This window comes from Helicoverpa armigera, chromosome 27 (assembly GCF_030705265.1).
Source record: "Helicoverpa armigera isolate CAAS_96S chromosome 27, ASM3070526v1, whole genome shotgun sequence".
NCBI classification, from domain to species: Eukaryota; Metazoa; Arthropoda; class Insecta; order Lepidoptera; family Noctuidae; genus Helicoverpa; species Helicoverpa armigera.
Genome location: NC_087146.1, coordinates 5,996,430 through 6,016,392, shown reverse-complemented (window position 1 = coordinate 6,016,392; position 19,963 = coordinate 5,996,430).

Here is a 19,963-nt window from a genome sequence, read left to right as displayed (position 1 = left end):
AAGAGTCTGACACTCCCTCACGCTGCATCCATAGCGGGAGGCGTTGGTAGTCATTTATTACTTAGTAAATATTGGTTAATTGAATATAAACATATGTATGTCATCATCTCACAAGTAGCATTATTTCTAACCATGTCGACTTTCACACAATCTATCCATCGTTTCTTTGTGTTTTGCTTGTGTTGTGTCAATAAATGATTTTTCTTTCTATTTTTTTCGGACCTCTGTCTGTCTATCACCACGCTGTAGGTATCTCACAAAACATTTCTTACTGTTTATTATCTTCTAAGTGCACCAGTACTGGGATTCTATAAAACTCGATCAACAACTCGCATTTCACTTCGATTCGTAATGTCATTTCATACTTTAGGGGAGGTAGGGGAGGGATGGGCACTTTTTCACAATTTATTGCATAAAAAATCAGATTTTACAGATCATTATCAACTTTTATTGCCATTTCTTATATTCGGCTAGATATAATGAAAGAGCTTTCCTAAAAATTACAATCAGTTTCAACATTACGAGATATTTAAACGGTTTTATTTAGCTCACCCCGTTTGTTTTATTATTTATTCTTGGATCAAATTTAGTAATTCAAATTTCACCCTCTTCCTGTCAACCGATTGGTCTGAAATTTTGTATACACCTTTAATTAAATCCAATATGGCCGCCGGCACAAAATGGCACAGCCCCCTCAATATGGGTATCAAATGAAAGGGCTACACAAGTAGAATACTGTCAGCAACCCCAGCGCAACAGGGCCAAGGCCTGCCTGCACGTCGATTCTATAAAATTCGAACAACAACTCGCATTTCACTTCGCTATTCACTCTCACTTCGCATTCGATTCAGAACGACCTTGATTTTGCATTCTGTAAACATCACCTAATCACTTGCGAAGTGAAGTGAGCTCGACATCGACCAATGCTGTGCTAGTGACTTCCCACTCGACAAAATGTCAACCGAGATTAATCAGTTTTAATTTTATCAGTTTTGACACAGAATTTTAGCTAAATATGATGTTTTAGTTATAATTTGTTATTGTAAGGAATTTGAGGCAGCTTTTAAGTATAAAATAAACAGAAATCTCTAAATTCGTGCTGTGAATATAATCTATGCTTACCCTACGAAAAAAAATACTGACAGCGCCAATACCATTATTAATCTGTGGACAATATTTTCTTCTCTTCTGTCATAGAGGAAAGTAATATATCGGGTATCTTCTGTCTTCATATTGTGTTTAAGCTTGTTTGTTTTCGCCGGTTTTCGCCGTAATTGTGATAAAATCATGAAGTAATTTTATATTTCTTGTTATAAAGTTAAAAATAATATTAATTAAAGAAGTGTTTATTTTATTAATCCAACAATAATTTCAGTCCAAATGACAGGTCGTCTCACCCTTCGTCGGCTCAGGTTGAAACTCTGGTTGAGTTTATGGAGCAAAACCCTGGCCTGGCGAAGGGTTTCGTGAGAACGCAAAATGCCAGAGAGCGAAGTCGAAGCCAGTGGGAGGAATTAGCCGTGCGCTTAAACAGAAACATTAAACCATTAGGGGAAACCACATAAAGGGAATACTCCTTATTAAGAACTAAGTGTTTTTCTTATTATTGTGTGCTTGATTACAATTTTTCAACTATAAACTGTGTCAATACTTACTTTTACACGAGTTGTAAGTCCTTTGCCTCGACGTTTTGTGGGCTTTATCAGGGGCAGTAAATCAGACTCCAGTTGGTCAATTAGCTCCTTTGACAATCTATATATGCTCACATAGTCATCATCGCGAGTTAATAAAGGTAAACTACGAATTCTAGCAGATTGTTGACGCTTTTCTAAATTATCTAAAGCATGAGCTTCTTCTAATAAAGATTTAAGCAAAAACATTCTAGCCATCGTTAAATGTAGGCACTTAATCACTTTAAAACACTTAGAACTTTATTTAAACACTATTTTAAATATAATAGTCTCTAGATCAAGTTGGCAACGGTACCTGAAACAAGATTCTATAAAGGATTTTTCGCGCAGATTTATAACCTCACAAATTTTCACTGACGAAGAAGAGCAAAAATTTACAAATTATACATTACATGGTATGTCCAAGCCTCCCTACCATAGAGAGCATTGGACACTTTTGACTTAGTTTATGAATAAAAATCGGTAAAAAAACTTTTAAGTTAAACGGTTTTATCTTATGTGCACTGAAAACTAGAAAATAATAAATAGTTACTTACCTGTCAACCTACGTAGGTGGTCCCGGTCATATTAGACTAAAATAAAAACGTGGGGCCCATTAACTATTGCTGTAGTACTCTCTTCTAAAGGTATAATAGGTGTGGATTGCATCGACTTACTATAATTGTAACTGGAGATTTTGACAATCAATAATTAATAATAGAAAATACACATACCTTTCATTAGTTTTCTCTTTATAACGATCCGAAACCGCAACAAAATATTTAAGTACTTTTACGAGTGTTTGTTCTTGACAACTCACAGAAATGACAGATAGTCTATGGATGAACACCGTTACCAGTCGGTAACGTAAACTACCCAATTAAAAAAAAACAAAACTATGATCAGAAATCAGAATAAAAGGACCCCCCTTTTATTCTGATTCGATCATGTCTCCCAACTGCCCATCTCTCCCTACCTCCCTATAGATAGACAGATTTTGACAAATCTGTCAAAATCTCGACTTTGATTTAGTTCAACTTGTCAACACGCTCGATAGTGAAGCGCTAGTGTAGTTTGACAATGTCAATCACGAAACTTTAAGGTAGAATTCCGTGGGTCGCGATTGTCGCAGCCGCGCGCGACAAAAGTCAACCTATGAAAATGTATGGCACCGCTGCCGAGGGCTGCGACAGTCGCGCGCGGACGACGAATTTCGTGAGCCGCTCGCGGCCGTAAGCTTCTCAACATGGTCTAGCGCTTAATAACATCTATAGAATTTTAGTAAAACCAGAATTAAATTTTTGACAATGCCGCGAGCAGCTTACGAAATTCTTCGGCCGCGCGCGACTGTCACGGGCCTCGACAACGGTGCCATACATTTTCAAAGGTTGACTATTGTCGCGTCCACGGAATTCTACCTTTAGATCGAAGTCGAAGTGAGAGTGATGTCGAAGTGAGTTGTGATATTTTATAGAATCGACATGCAGTTCTAACACTATTTCGAAGTGTTAATGAATTTTCAAACAAACAGGATATAATCAATCAAAACAATATTGGCAATATCCTAAATCATTTCGTTCTAATACGATAAGTAATCATCGTTTTATCTTCACACTGCAATCTTAACATTATGGGTAGACAGAAGCCAGTAAGTCTGACATCATTCTTACCAAGGGGTATTTTGGGTTGCCCGGGTAACTGGGTTGAGAGGTTAGATAGGCAGTCGCTCCTTTTAAAGCACTGGTACTCAGCTGCATCCGGTTAGACTGGAAGCCGAACCCAACAGTTGGGAAAAGGCTCGGGAGATGATGATGATGATAATGCTAACTAAACTGTAGGTTGACAGTTAACCCGATATTTGTTTTTTTTTAAGAAAAAATCTTGTTTCCAGTCAAAGTTTTCAGTCAGTCTGATACCGGTTAAATATCTGATCTTTGTAATGTGCGTGCTACCATTCATCTTCATACTGACTTCTGAGCCCAAACCAACTGTCGGCCGACTAAAAGTTGGTAGTGTGCGAGTACTCTTTAAGCAGTTTTTTTTTTGTATTTATTTGCAGTAAAAGATTGTACAATGTGTATTAGCACGAGCCAAAATTATTGCTTAAAGATTATTCTCTGACTAGCTTCTGCCAGCGACTTCGTTGGCGTTAGATTTGGACTTTGTGCAAAGAGAGGCTATCGAGAGTTAAACGTGTTATTGTGAGCCAACCATAAAAGATAGACATATACTGTCACGGTATATTTTTTACATAATTTTAAGGAGAAAATTTCCGTCATACATTGTTTAAGTGTAGCTTTAACTATTAAGGCTGCACACGCGACGGAAGCATAAAAATGGAGTAACTTCTCTCTGCTCTTATTGATCGTAGCGTGATGAAAAGTATCCTATAACCTGCCCAGGAGTCAGAAAAACTGCGTGGAAACCGGCTGTCGTGGTATGGGCATGTGATGCGGAGGAATGAGAGTCATGTTGTGAGGAAGGTAATGAGTATGAACGTGGACGGATATAGTGGAAGAGGAAGACCAAAGAAACGATGGATGGATTGTGTGAAAGTAGATATGGTAAGAAAGAATGTTACTTGTGAGATGACGGCAGATAGAAGCGTATGGAAGAAGAAAACATGCTGCGCCGACCCCAAATAAAATTGGGATAAGGGCAGGAGGATGATGATGATGAACCTGCCCAGGAGTACGAAGAATCACTGTACCAAGGTTATTTGAAATCCGTCAAGTAGTTTTCGTTTCCATAACGAACATACAGACAGACAAAAATTTTACTGATTGCATTTTTGGCATCATTATCGATCACTAATCACCCCCTAATAGTTATTTTGGAAATATATTCTATATACAGAACACACTATGTACAGAATTGACCTCTCTACAGATTTATTATAAGTATAGATTTAAAAGCTGTTAATAATACTTTTTGGCCCTTTATGTCTCGCTAGCCGTTACTCATGCATTACTTTTGAAGTACTTTAGGTTTAATAAGATATTATTTTTCTCTCTATTTCATATTAACACCAAGTAGACGCACCCTTAGAGCGAGATAAAGCCTCGGGTTTCTGGTAAAACCAGAGTTCAAATTCCAATACAAAGCTTCCGTATTGTAATTTGAATACTTCATTGTGCAATTTTCGAAAAAAGAGATAATCAAAATGTAATGACAATAGATCTTACATGATAATGTAATATTATCGTATCATCATTTCTTGATAGCGATATAATCCGGTTTAACTTTGTCATGCCTCATTGACAAGTAACGACATGAATTGCATTACTTATAAATAATTAAATCATCTGCCTAGCCTTTGTCCTACTATATTGGTGTAGGCTTCCAGTCTAACCAGATGCAGCTGAGTACCAGTGTGCCACAAGGAGAGACTGCCTATATGATCTCCTCAACCCAGTTACCCGGGCAACCCAATACCCCTTGGTTAGACTGGTGTCAGACTTACTAGCTTCTGACTACCCGGAACAATTGCCAAGGATGTTCAATGACAGCCGGGACCTACAGTTTAACGTGTACTCCGAAACACAGTAATTGGTGTCTAAGATATACTAAGAAAGCACACACAAACTTAGAAAAGTTGCATTGGTACTTGCCTGACCTGGAATCGAATCCACGCCCTCATACTTGAGAGGTTGGTTCTTCACCCACTAGGCCACCATGACTATCACACGGACATCATAGTGAAACTTTAATCACGCCCCTTTTTTGAAAAATAAAAATATTTATCTTTTTGAGCAAAGTCCAAAAAACACGCACTTATTTTTTTGGACTTTGAACAAATTAATTTTCGCAAAAAAACAAAAAATACCTACTACCTATGTCCTTCGGTTTCTCCTGTACTTTTGAACCTATATTGTATCACATTTATCATTTGTTTTTAACTCGGTTTTTTCAAATCGTTTAGCTTGAAATCTTCATCAAAAATCAGTCAATCAAATCTTCATACCTATTGGAAATTCGGCCATTTTTTTCCTACTTTAGGCTGCGTTCAAACAAAACTGACTGTCAGCCGCCGAATGTCAGCGTCTATGCATATACTTTCTAAGTATATCATAGAGCCGTGGGACGCCGGCTTAGAATTGCGCTCCCCCCAAATCATCCCGTGGGTGTCGTAAGAGGCGACTAAGGGACAAACCGGAGGTCGGGCAGCAGCGTCCTCCGCGTACTGCATACCCTCACTGCGATCGCCAACCCGCCTGCCAAGCGTGGCGATTAAAGGCAATTACCCCCCAATGAGAAGCACAGAAACCAGGCCCCCAGTCCCCGGCAGCTCCGCTATCCCTGGCGCGGGTAGCGGTCAAGGTAACGGCGGAGCAGGGGGTGCTAAGAATCTCCGGAAGAGATCCGGCTACCCACCCCCACGACGACTGGCCCTGGTAACACACAACATACGCACATTGAGGACTGACGAAAAGATCTGCGAGCTGGAAGAGGAGTTGAGCAAGTTACATTGGGACATTATAGGGTTATGCGAAGTCCGTAGAGAGGGAGAGGACACCGTAACCCTGAAGTCTGGTAACTTGCTCTACTACCGGGAGGGCGACCAAAAGTCCCAAGGTGGTGTCGGGTTTCTCGTTCACAAGTCCCTCGTAAACAACATAACAACCATCGACAGTGTGTCGAACAGGGTGATATACCTAATACTCAGAATATCCGAAAGATATTCGCTGAAGGTCATTCAGGTATACGCACCGACCTCGTCACACTCCGATGATGAGGTGGAGACTATGTATGAGGACGTAAGTAGGGCCATACATAGTTCCAAAACCCACTTCACTGTTGTTATGGGGGATTTTAACGCTAGGTTGGGCAAGAAAAGCGGTGATGAGTTGAGAGTGGGGCAATTTGGATATGGGCAACGGAACCCTAGGGGACAGAGGCTGGCTGACTTTCTGGAGAAAGAGGAACTCTTCATGATGAACTCTTTCTTCCAGAAGCCGCCTCACAGGAAATGGACCTGGTTGAGTCCCGATGGTTTCACGAGAAACGAGATAGACTTCTTCATGACCGACAAGAGACGGATATTCAGTGATGTCTCTGTGATCAACAGGGTAAAAACCGGAAGCGATCACCGAATCGTAAGAGCCTCACTGAATATCAATGTTAAACTTGAAAGGTCCAGTCTGATGAAGTCTACGCTCCGACCTACTCGGTCCCATATTCAAAACCCGGAAAGCTTTCAACTCGAGCTCTCTAATCGCTTTGCTTGCCTCGAGAACTTAGTGTCAGTGGACGAGATCAACGACGGGCTAGTGGAAACTGTCCGCACGGTAGGGGCTAAGTTTTTTAGACCTTGCCGTAAAGATAGGCCTCATAAACTGACCGACCAAACCTTAAACCTCATGGCTGAACGACGCTTGCTACAGTTGCAGTCTTCCCACGACGCGAAGTCATATAGGCAGCTCAATAGACGAATATCCAAGTCCTTGCGACACGATCTGCGTCTCTTTAATACGAATCGTGTTAAAGAGACCATACAGCGAAACCAAGGCTCCAAAGTGTTCGCAAAGGACAAGTCTATTGGGCAAAGCCAGATGACTAAGCTGAAACGGGAGGATGGCAGCATAGCGTCGACCAAGGCAGAGGTTTTAGGCGAGATTGAGAGGTTCTATGGACAGTTATACACTTCGGTCGCAAAGCCCGTCAACAGCTTGGCAGGAGATCCAAGAGCCAAGCTGTCCCGACATTATACCGAAGATATCCCGGACATCAGTCTGTACGAGATTAGGATGGCCCTGAAGCAGCTTAAGAACAACAAGGCGCCGGGTGAGGACGGAATCACTTCAGAGCTTCTGAGAGCGGGTGGAACACCGGTACTTAAAGTCCTCCAGAAGCTCTTTAACTCCGTCCTGTCCGAGGGCAAAACGCCTGAAGCATGGAGCAGGGGTGGGGTGGTGTTGTTCTTCAAAAAAGGTGACAACTGCCTGTTGAAGAACTACAGACCCATCACACTTCTAAGCCATGTTTATAAGCTGTTTTCAAGGGTTATCACGAACCGTCTCGAACACAGGCTTGATGACTTCCAGCCTCCCGAACAAGCCGGTTTCCGAAGAGGCTTTAGTACCATAGACCACATCCATACGCTGCGGCAAGTTATACAGAAGACCGAGGAGTATAACTTGCCATTATGCTTAGCGTTTGTGGACTATGAGAAAGCCTTCGATTCGGTGGAAACATGGGCGGTACTTGAGTCACTCCAGCGATGCCATATTGACTATCGGTACATCGAGGTGTTGAAGTGTTTGTATAATAACGCCACCATGTCGGTCCGAGTACAGGAGCATAGCACGAAGCCGATTCCATTGAGAAGAGGCGTAAGACAGGGGGACGTTATCTCCCCGAAACTGTTTACCGCCGCAATGGAAGACGCCTTCAAGCTCCTGGAATGGCAAGGACTTGGCATCAACATCAACGGCGAATACATCACTCACCTTCGGTTTGCCGACGACATCGTAGTCATGGCAAAGTCGATGGAGGAACTCAGTATGATGCTCGAGGGCCTCGACCGAGTTTCACAACGGGTGGGCCTGAAAATGAACATGGACAAGACGAAAATTATGTCAAATGTCCATGTTCAGCCCACCCCAGTCTCTGTTGGAAGCTCGGTACTCGAAGTTGTTGACTCATATATCTACCTAGGACAAGTAGTCCAATTAGGTAGGTCCAACTTCGAGAAAGAGGTCAACCGCCGAATCCAACTCGGCTGGGCAGCGTTCGGGAAACTACGCAATGTCTTTTCGTCCGACATACCTCAGTGCCTCAAGACGAAAGTCTTCAACCAATGTGTGTTACCAGTGATGACTTACGGCACCGAAACGTGGTCTCTCACTATCGGCCTCATCTCAAAGCTCAAAGTCGCTCAACGAGCTATGGAGAGGGCTATGCTCGGTGTTTCTCTACGTGATCGAATCCGAAACGAGGAGATCCGTAGACGAACCAAAGTGACCGATATAGCCCACCGGATTAGCAAGTTGAAGTGGCAATGGGCAGGCCATATTGCTCGCAGAGCAGATGGCAGATGGGGCCGAAAAGTGCTGGAGTGGAGACCACGGACTAGCAAGCGCAGCGTAGGACGTCCACCAACGAGGTGGACAGACGACCTTATAAAGGTCGCCGGAAGACGCTGGATGCAGGTCGCTTCCAACAGGTATCTGTGGAGATCAAAGGGGGAGGCCTATGTTCAGCAGTGGACGTCCTATGGCTGAGATGATGATATCATAGACACCAATGACTGTGTTTCGGATGGCACGTTAAACTGTAGGTCCCGGCTATCATTTGAACATTTTTGGCAGTCGTTACGGGAAGTCAGAAGCCAGTAAGTCTGACACCAGTCTAACCAAGGGGTATTGGGTTGCCCGGGTAAACTGGTTGGGGAAGTCAGATAGGCAGTCGCTTCTTGTAAAGCACTGGTTACTCAGCTGAATCCGGTTAGACTGGAAGCCGACTCCAACATAGTTGGGAAAAGGCTCGGAGGATGATGATATATAGTCAGTTAGATGTGAACGAAAAAGTGAATATGTATGGAAATACAATAAACTGCGTAACGTTCGCTTACATTCGGTGGCTGACAGTCAGTTTGGTTTGAACACAGCCTAAGATGTTCAGACAATTGCCGGGGCTGCGGGTTGTTCGAAAGAGATACCGTGGCCCTGGTACATAAAGGCCTACGACGGAACACGACGGTTTTTAGTCAGTAAGAGTCTGACACTCCCTCACCGCTGCTAACCCACAGCGGGAGGGGTCATTTGATAATTTTTGACGTCGTTAAAAAAAAAAGATGTTCAGACAAACTAACATTATTGTATATTAGATAATCAGTGTGTGTTTATCTAATATCGGGTGTGTCGTAACTAATCACATTAAATTAATATACTGGTTAATATATGTCGATTAACACAATGAAAAAAAAAAAATGCGAGAATTAGAACAGCATATATAAGATTCAGTCATTACAAACAACTGAAATTCTCCCTTGAATACTGACAGGTGTCAACTGGTTAAAACATTGGATACTCCTAACTTTATCTCTGCTTTACACATGTCATGATGTTGTACATTATGAAAACGAAAAATTACTCCTGTGGCTAAACCACTGAATGGATTAGGTTATTTTTCTTACCATTCGCCATAGAATATGAAGATTTAATGTGATTAGGTACGACACACCCGATATAATTAATAATAGATATGAATCCTGATTAAAGCTGTGATTTCAGCTATTTTACGTAGGCAAGTAATTAAGATATTATTTATAATGGATCATCCATCATTTACTTATAAATATGTAAAATTAGATACTATAGGTAGCCATTAGAGCACTACCTACCTAATCCACTGTGGTAAATAAATTTCAATTATGATAAAAGTGCTCGTAGTTAAGACGTGGTGGCCTAGTGGGTAAAGAACCAACCTCACAAGTATGTTTGGGTGGGTCCGATTCCAGGTCAAACAAGTACCAATGCAACTTTTCTAAGTTTGTATGTACTTTCTAAGTATATCTTGGACACCAATATCACCATGTACGGGCACGATAAATTGTAGGTCCCGGCTGTCATTTGAAAATCTTTGGCAGTCGTTACGGACAGTCAGAAGCCAGGAAGTCTGACAACCAGTTAAAGTCTGACAACCAGTCTTGCCTAAGCGTATTGGGTTGACTTGGTAACTGGGTTGAGGAAGTCAGATAGGCAGTCGCTCCATGTAGTGCGTAGTTGGGAAAAGGTTCAAGAGATGAAGATGATGATGATAGGTGGTAACCTGAAGATGGAGATAGACATTTTTTTATAGACGAATTTCAGGACGATGTGGTACGTACGTAGGTAGATAATACTTATCTAATAGTCTTCAATAATAATAGATTTCTAACGCAAAAATAAATTAGAAAAAAATATTCCGCTAACGATATTTATCGGCGGCAAATACAAAAGAAAATGATAAACGACTTTTAATCAAAATATCATATTTATGATAATCAGAACTTTAAGATTGAATCTCTGATACATATCTAGCAGGTAGCTGTTAGATTGTAAATGATTATGTTTACCAAATTAAAATTTAATGTTTTTCTATTGTTTAATCGGTTACGTGAATTTCAGCACGCATTTTTGTATTTTACAAGATTTTAATAGGACTGCCTCGTTGGTCCAATTGTCGCATAGCGAGACTGTGCACGAGGTCTTGGATTTGAATCCCGGGTCTGAATCACTTTGAAGGTTTAACAAACTTTCACAAAAAGCCCACAGTCTGGAAGTTGGTGATTGATTCACCCGTGCAACGGAGTGAGGCAAATGTCGGTCCTGCGCCTGATCTCTCTCCGGTGGTATCGGATTGCCGTCCCATCGCGCTACGAGAGTGAAGGAAAAGGGAGTGCACCTGTGTCTGCGGAAATTCTCGTGCTCTATTATAAGTTCTGCGTAGTTGGCTGATCTCCTTATTTGAGAACTCCACTATTATTCGGGTGCAAGAAGTAAGTAGTTCCTTTAAGACACAGATGGAACCGGTAGTTACCTAAACGATACGTTGCACTTGGAGAGGCCTATGTCCAGCAGTGGATTGCGATAGGCTGATGATGATGATGATGATGACGATGAAGTTGCGTTGAACCACAGGCCGAAACACAGGTCAAAATGAAAATCAAAAATCATTTATTCAAACTTGGCTGCAAGACAGCACTTTTTGAACGTCAGGAATTTACAAAAGACAGCCCCCAAAACGCCCACCCTTCACCACTTCCTATGTGTTATTGCTGGGAAGAAGAAGTGGCGCAACAAACTCCCCAGCAACACATGTCTGTCTGTAGGTTAGAAGAACCTTAAACAATTTTTGATATGTACATTTGTATACAATGTAATTTGTACTTTACAATAGAGGACAATATGCAATATTGACTGGTTGAAACTACAGGGGGCATTTCCAATCATAATTGCTTTGTTTTCCTGCAATTAATCATTATGCAGATCTATATCAGCATTACATACAATATTTATTGCCTAAAGTAAAAAATCTAGCTGTTTTGATCTAAAGTATTGCATTGACGGTCGATATGGTGGATAAACTTACATTCGGGAAGTCGTAGTGGCCTAGTGGTTAAAACACCAGCTACTCTATTAGGTGGTCCCCAGCCTACAAGTGTGCAGGTTTGATTAGAAATCATAATAAGACCACCCATTGTAATATCGACCACTATAATTAGTTCTGAGATCAAAAATTAAAAATTTGTTGTGCCTAATCAGTAGATATCTGTTAATGTAACTTTTCTAACCACCTCGTCCACCAACAAGGTGAACAGACGACCTTATAAAGGTCGCCGGAAGACGCTGGATGCAGGTCGCCTCCAACAGGTATCAGTGGAGATCTGAGGGGGAGTCCTATGTTCAGCAGTGGACGTCCTATGCCTGAGATGATGATGATAATGAACTTTTCTAATGTTATGTGAAGGTACTTTATAATTATATCTTGGACACCAATGACTAAGGAAAAGGTGAAGAAAAATATCTTAAGGACACCAAGACATATTCAGGTTGCCCTGCGGTTGTTACTACCTAACCATCATCATCAATGGCCTTTTACATCTATAAAAGATGATTTAAGCTGCATCTGTGTCAAGTTAACAAGGCCTATGCGAGAGCGACAGCGCCGATCGCAACGTCCACAAACGAACTGTGTTCCTGGTGACGTTGGAGGTTGTGCCATTCGTTCGTGACGTACATCGCGTTTGTGGGAGAGCAGATCGAACCAGGCTTTGTCATGCGCGACCACCCCATCAGATAGTATTTTCCTTCAACTGTCACGGTCACCAAAAGCTTTTTGCCAGATGTTCGGGTCAATTTTAAAGGATATCATGTCGAGTTTAACGCTGTCCTTAAATCGCAACAATATCCGCAACTACCTAACCACGACCACCTCTATCTACACAAACAAAATAGAAATACGTAAGCAATCGGACGACAAATATAAATCTATTTATCGCTATAATAATAATTTATTATGCTTCAATTATGTCACGTCAACTGGTATGATGAGTAATTGGTATATTTTTATTATATACAAATAACTTTTTACAATAACTTAATAATAAATATATATACAACATATAACTAACTTATTACCTAATATATACACTTACTATAAATAAAAATATTAAATATAAATATAAAATATAAAAATATTTATCGCTTAGATTCTTCGAAATAATATCGATTAGTTAATCGTATTGACAATAGTTATCTGTCATCTTTTACGTAAGATATTATCGAGTTAGCACACACACGTTTGAATATATTTGTGTGCAAAGGTCTTGCGTAGGTGTTGACAGAATATGCATACGCCCCCTATCAATATCGTCATCAATTGGAATCATTAATACAAAGTCACTTCAAGGTGTCTCAAGCCTCCGGGGCTGCGGGATTATTCGCGCGAGTAACCGCGGCGCTGGAACATAAAGGGCTTAAGAAGGAACATGGTGGGTTTTAGTCAGTAAGAGTCTGACACTCCCTCACCGCTGCTAACCCACAGCGGGAGGGGTCATTTGATAAAAGAAGTCTGAGACATCCCGATATTTTTTTTTGTCAGATAGATGGATAGATACCTAGATAGATTACCCACTGCTGGGCTGCGGCCTCCTCTCACACGGAGAAGGACCAAGAAAATTAACAACACACGACATCACAACACACAAAGAACAGTACAATTGGCGGTCTTATCGCTAAATAGCGATTTCTTCCAGACAACCTTTTCAGACTTTCTGGCAAAAGAAATCTTCATTGCAAGATAGTCAACATCTACGGACATACCATCCCATGCTTAATCACGAGCAAGAGCTGGAGAGACCCAGCTCAAAGTCTCATTATCTTCAAGTTAGGTAAAATATTTTCCGAGATAAATACATGTAAAACATACTTGATTATTGAGATTACAAAACAATGAACACTGCATTATTTTATCTTACACTGTCAAGTAAAACATATCCGGGCCATATCTATGTGGGTGTTCGCTTTTATCAATAATCTTAGCAGTTACGTCTTTTGACAGGTCATATTATACATGAGTAGGCTACAATTGGGAGATCCGGTTATTTGCAAATGCATAATGTAATGAACATGTGGCAATTTAGGTCAAAAAGGGCCAACATTAAAACTAGACTGGATACAGCAGTAGAATGCATGCTTGGAGGTGGGTCAATATTGTCGCCCCTTGGATACTGCAAGACGGCCGCCAAAGACGGGGTAAGCCCCGGAAGAGATATCCCGGATTTTTGGGAATAGGTACTTGAAGGACCAAGAGGTGTGGAGATAAACTGGGAAGGCGTTTGCCCAGCAGTGGGACAGCCACGTTAAAGAACTTGGATTTAAAGGGAATCCCCTTCCGGAAATTCTATAATCTAAAGCTAACGTTCTTACTTATCACGACATCCTAGTAAATCCCCGGTTTTCTTAATATCAAGTTGTAAAACTATCAAAAATAAAATTAAGGAAAATACCTTCGGAATTCAAAAAATATTACTTCCTAAGAAATACCCAACTTATCTAGAAATACTATACGGACATAATCTCCTCCAGTTTAATTCATTGATTAATTTAATTCCATTCAGAAATATAATCACTTAATTGAGACAGGTAGCTACATGTACAATGTACATTGCACCTACCTACATAGTGGTGATTTAGCTACAAGCTATGCACATCACCTATCTCAATCTGTCTTTCTTCAACAGATTTTCAACCTTATCACAAAAGTGGAAGGTTAATGTTCGATTAGTCTTGACAGATTCGGTGGACCGGCTGGCGTCAGTAATGATTAACGGTGAGCTTCTTCTTCTTCTTTCTCCTGCCCTGTTCCCAATTTTATTTGGGGTCGGCGCAATATGTCATTTTCTTCCATTTTCCCCTGTCACTCGTCATACTGACACTCACTCCCTTCCTATTCATATCATCTTTCACGCAATTCATCCATCTTTTCTTAGGTCTTCCTCTTCCTCTCCATCCATCTATGTACATTCATACTTAGCACACACTTGGTTGCATGCGTATCATCCCTCCTCATTACATGTCCATACCTTGACAATCTTCTACTTCTCATCTTTTCTGTAACTGGCGCTGCTTTCAGATTCTTACTGACTTAAACTTACCATGTTCCTTCTTAAGCCCTTTGTGTAACAGGACTGCTGTAACTTTCGAACTTCTCATCACGTCCTTATTTATCTATTAAAACTTACATAGTGCCATCTATGGAAGGGAGCGAGAAACTCTTGCTTTCGTTTCGTGTTTGTTGAATAGGAGAGAAACTTTGCAAAGCTTACATTTCAAACGCAACTGTTTGATAGAGTTTTGTGATGGGTGTCTAGATGGCAGCACTAGTTTCGAAATGGAAAATTCGTTGTTTTACATTTTCATAGTGTGGGTTCAAGCACACTGCAGACTAAAAAGTCGGTCTGACTAAACAGTTGGTAATGTAATCTTTTTTTAAGTAAAGAGTTAATCCAATCAGTTTATAGTCTACCTTATACAGGCCAAATACCTGATCGTTGTAATTAAGTACATATTAATTTAAGAGCTCGGTATACTGCGGTAAATATATGGGTACTGTAGAAAAAAGTAAAGCTTTCCTAAAAAGAGCTTTCGAAAAACGAATATTAGTTATTCTAATTAGTCGGTCTTCTAAAACCGCGAAAAGAAACATTACAACCCGATTTGATAGGTAAGAGTACTTACGCACTAAGTATAGTTACCGGCACAGATATTGAGCTCTCGGCGAAAGAGTGGGGATCGCTTTGCGCACTGTACACATAAGGCAATAAACCAATAAATCGCTTCTGCGCAGGTGAAGGTCATGGCTCGATATCCGTGCCGATAACTATAGGCACTATACCTCTAGATATACAGAAATACCTACGTAGGATGTACTTAACTAATTATCTACCTACCGGTTCAAAAAGCTAACTGATTTTAAAGATAAGTATTCCGGTAATGAAAAATTCTGCACATTAATCATGACATTATATTTTTATCGTTTAAACTGACAGTTAGGTATATTAACAGTTTATAAGCAGATTAGTAACTTTCAATCTCATCAAATAATCTTTCGTAGCTTAGGTAATACTTATTTTAATTTTTGATCTCATCTTCTACTTGATAATATCGTTATTAACCCTAACTAGCTTCTGCCAGCGGTTTTACCCGCATCCCGTGGGAACTACTTCCCGTACCGAGATAAAAAGTAGCCTATAGCCTTCCTCGATAAATGGGCTATCTAACACTGAAAGAAATTTTCAAATCGGACCAGTAGTCCCTGAGATTAGCGCGTTCAAATAAACAAACTCTTCAGCTTTATAATATTAGTATAGATTTAGTCTTAAGTAAAATCTGTAAATGTAATTTTGGATCAGTAAAGTTTTTATTATTATTTATTTTATTTTATATTAAATTATTTGGAAATATAACTCGGAGCGTAAACACGTCTAGGTATTCTAGATCTCAAGCTAACCCCTGGGATCAAAGCTTGCTTTTCCATTATAATGTCCTCCTAGCCGATGATCGGCTACGGCGGCCGTTCTCATGTAAGGAGATCAGCCAGCTGCGCAGGACATATTATAGTGCACGCACATTTGCTTGGACACAGGTGCACTCACTATTCCTTCACTCTCATAACCCGATGGGACGGCAATCCGACACGACCGGAGAGAGATCAGGCGCAGGACCGACATTTACGTGCTCTCCGATTTCGATTATAATGATGTCTCTGCTACTAGTTGATACAGAGTTATATTTTGGGTCATAAACTCTATTCTATAACATTTCACATTTTCAGCGTAGCCTACCAAAATAAGTTCTTTAGCCTTCACAGGGAGTACATAGGGGAGTACACAGGGGAAAGTATTATATATTGTAGTATATAGGGTAGTACATAGGGCAGTATATAGGATAGTACAAAGGGAGTACATAGGGTGTACATAAAGGAGTACGTAATGTAGTACGTAGGGAAGTACATAGAGTAGTACATAGGGGAGTACATAGAGTAGTACATAGAGGAGTACATAGGGAAGTACATAGGGAAGTACATAGGGAAGTACATAAGGGAGTAGATAAGGAAGTAAATAGGGAGTACATAGGGGAGTACATAAGGTAGTATATAGAGAGTACCTAGGGGAGTACATAGGGAATACAGAAAAATATTACTTGAGTAATACCGTGCTGAAAATCAAATCAAAATTGATTCAGCCAAACGTGAGACAATAGCGCACAAACATGCATACAGGTTTGAATATTTGAATTAAAATAACTGGTCTCATTATTACGATCCTGTATTATTTTACCAATAGATGTCGCTAGTAGTTCGCATTGCGATCAACGCGAGACTTTACAAGTAGATAAACTATCAGAAAACGTATTATACAGCTAAATAAAGTATTATACATAATTGTATTAGTTTATAGATTGTTTTTATTTGAACAAAATTTAGTTAATACATGGAATAAATGTATAAAGAAGCAATTTCTTGAATGCTTCTGCTATTCGACGCTAGATAGCGCTACTCTATCCTAGAACAAAAAGTTAAAAGCTTTTAGTATTTGGAATGTGAAATGATTAAGATGATTAAAAGTTTTTCCGAAATGAATACTTTATAACTTTCATTAAGATCACAAACAACATATAATAAATGCCAGTTTGTTTTAATCAATTTTTTTGCTATGATATTTTACGTTCCAAAGGAAACAAATGTTATAAGAAAAACCAACGTCCATACTGTCGGTGAACGTGGGTCTTACAAGTAATTAAGATACTAATCTAAGGTGAAAATAACTTATCAATTAATCAGTGCATTTGCACTTGCGTCTAAAATTGCGAAGTTGAAAAATTATTTTCAAGTACATTTTTTTGGTGGGAAATCATCAAATGTGATACCGAAATACTTCTTCCCGTACATGGTAAAAAAGTAAGCTATAGGTATCATCATCTGCCTAAAACTCTGCCATTTCCAAACCATGTTGGAATCGGCTCCCAGTCTAACCGGATGCAGCTGAGTACCAGTGTGCCACAAGGAGCGACTGCCCTATCTGATCTCCTCAACCCGCTTACCCAGGCACCTCTTGGTAAGACTGGTTGACATTTAAGCTTTCAAAAGTAAGGTACCGCAGCAATTCAATAATGCTGATTTTGTAAACCTACCATGTTAGCCGTCGCCTCTTGTAAAGCACTGGTACTCAACTACAACCGGTTAGACTGGAAGCCGACCCCAACATAGTTGGGAAAAGGTTAGGCAGACGATGAGGTTTGCTTGTTTGCTTGAACACAATAATCACTGGTCCAATTTCAAAGTTCTTTCAGTGTTTGAAATTGATAGCCCAATTACTGAAGTAGGCTATAATAATAGAGCTATAGTTATACATTTAAGGTTAGGCTTTTTATTAGGAAGTCGAGTCGAACCGCTGATGAAGGAACCTAGTTGTTAGATACCAGCAAGTTTCACCAGCATCCCAAGAGAACTATCTTCTTCCCGTACATAGACAAAAAGTAGCCTGTAGCTTGAATGAATATTTGTTATTTAGCGGTGACACGATTCATCATCATCTTCCTGTCCTGTTGCCAAGTCATTTGGAGTCGGCGCAACATGTCTTTTTCTTCCATTCCTCTCTGTCAGACGTCATACTTACATCCACTCCCTTCTGCTTCATGTCCTCTTTCAGGCAATCAATCCATCTTTTCCGAACGGTGATGCGACTATAACTATAAAAATTTAAGCGCAAACAACTTTGTTTTGGTTGCTACCGTATTTTTTGCATAAAAGAGGGACCAACATACATACAACTGCATTTACAGCATTATTAAGATAATCGGTACTGTTGTAAAAGACAAACAAAAGACAAATTAGCTATTCCTGAGGCGCGCGGCTCCTCTCGCGGAATAATATTTTAATCCTATCGCGAACAGATGTTTACGGGCGAATCTCATTATTGTAGGGTGGGTAAGACAGTTGTAGGCTGTGGTAAATAACAGATTTAAAAACGATAAAATAAAAAAATATAGTTTTTTTTTTTCAAAGTAAATTTTTGGACATTATTTACCTACTTAGAAAGTTTCCTTGACAGTCGTTACGGGTAGTCAGAAACCAGTAAGTCTGACACCAGTCTAACCAAGGGGTATTGGGTTGCCCGGGTAACTGGGTTGAGGAGGTCAGATAAGCAGTCGCTTCTTGTAAAGCACTGGTACTCAGCTGAATCTGGTTAGACTGGAAGCCGACTCCGACATAGTTGGGAAAAGGCTAGGAGGATGATGATGATTCACTTAGAAAGTTTAAATATTTAATGCAATCTAAATCTTTTTACAAATATGAAGTATCAAAAAACCCAGTCAGTATCAACGGAAATCGCGCTTAAAAGGTTAGCCGTTTTTGGAGACTGCCTACTATGGATAAATCATTTTTATCACATATCTCATTTCAGTTAATAAGGAAATTAGCTTAAAAATTATTACCTAAGTTCAAATTAGCTATGACTATCAGAAAAAATCTATCTAGATAAAGTCTGACAAAAATTCATAAAAATACCTACATGAAAACTTATTGTGCGTGTTTGTTATAAAAGTAACCATTTATTGAAACACTACACAAATGTAATATATTAGTTTTGCTGTTACTTTAGCCTTGAAAAAACGAATTTGACCGTTACTTTTACTTTATGACATTACTTTGGCTTTTACTTTTGATGAAGAAACTGGCTGTTAATCGTTAGACATTATTTTATTTTTAATTTAAGGAACTCCAAGAAACATTTGAAAAATTCTTTCAATGTTAAATACCTAAAGGCTACTTTTACCCAAGTACGCTAAATATTTCCCAAGTAAAACCGCTGTAAGAAGCTAGTTTATAAACAAAAATACAACGACACAAACAGTCTCTCTCACCCTAATTTGAGAAACAAGAATAAGATTTGTATCACTTACTCGTGATTACCCAACGCGACGGATTTAACATAATATTATTAATATTAAATACTTTTGGTTAATAGCAGACTTAACTGTGATTCTGTCTGTGTTTGGTTATACTAACTTATTTTCACGTCTTTGTCTGCCTTTTCTTTGTTCTTATCTCTACTAGTAATAAAACGATTAGACTGAAAAGTATGGTTCGGGTTTGAAGATAATGTCAGTTTCACTACCTAAACGTGTGTTTACTACATATTATATAATTTAAACACTCCTTAGACAATGTTTAATTTTTACTTGCAAATTTTTTTCAGCGTTATTATAGTCCACTTATTGATGAGAGTCTTTCTTCCATAAGTT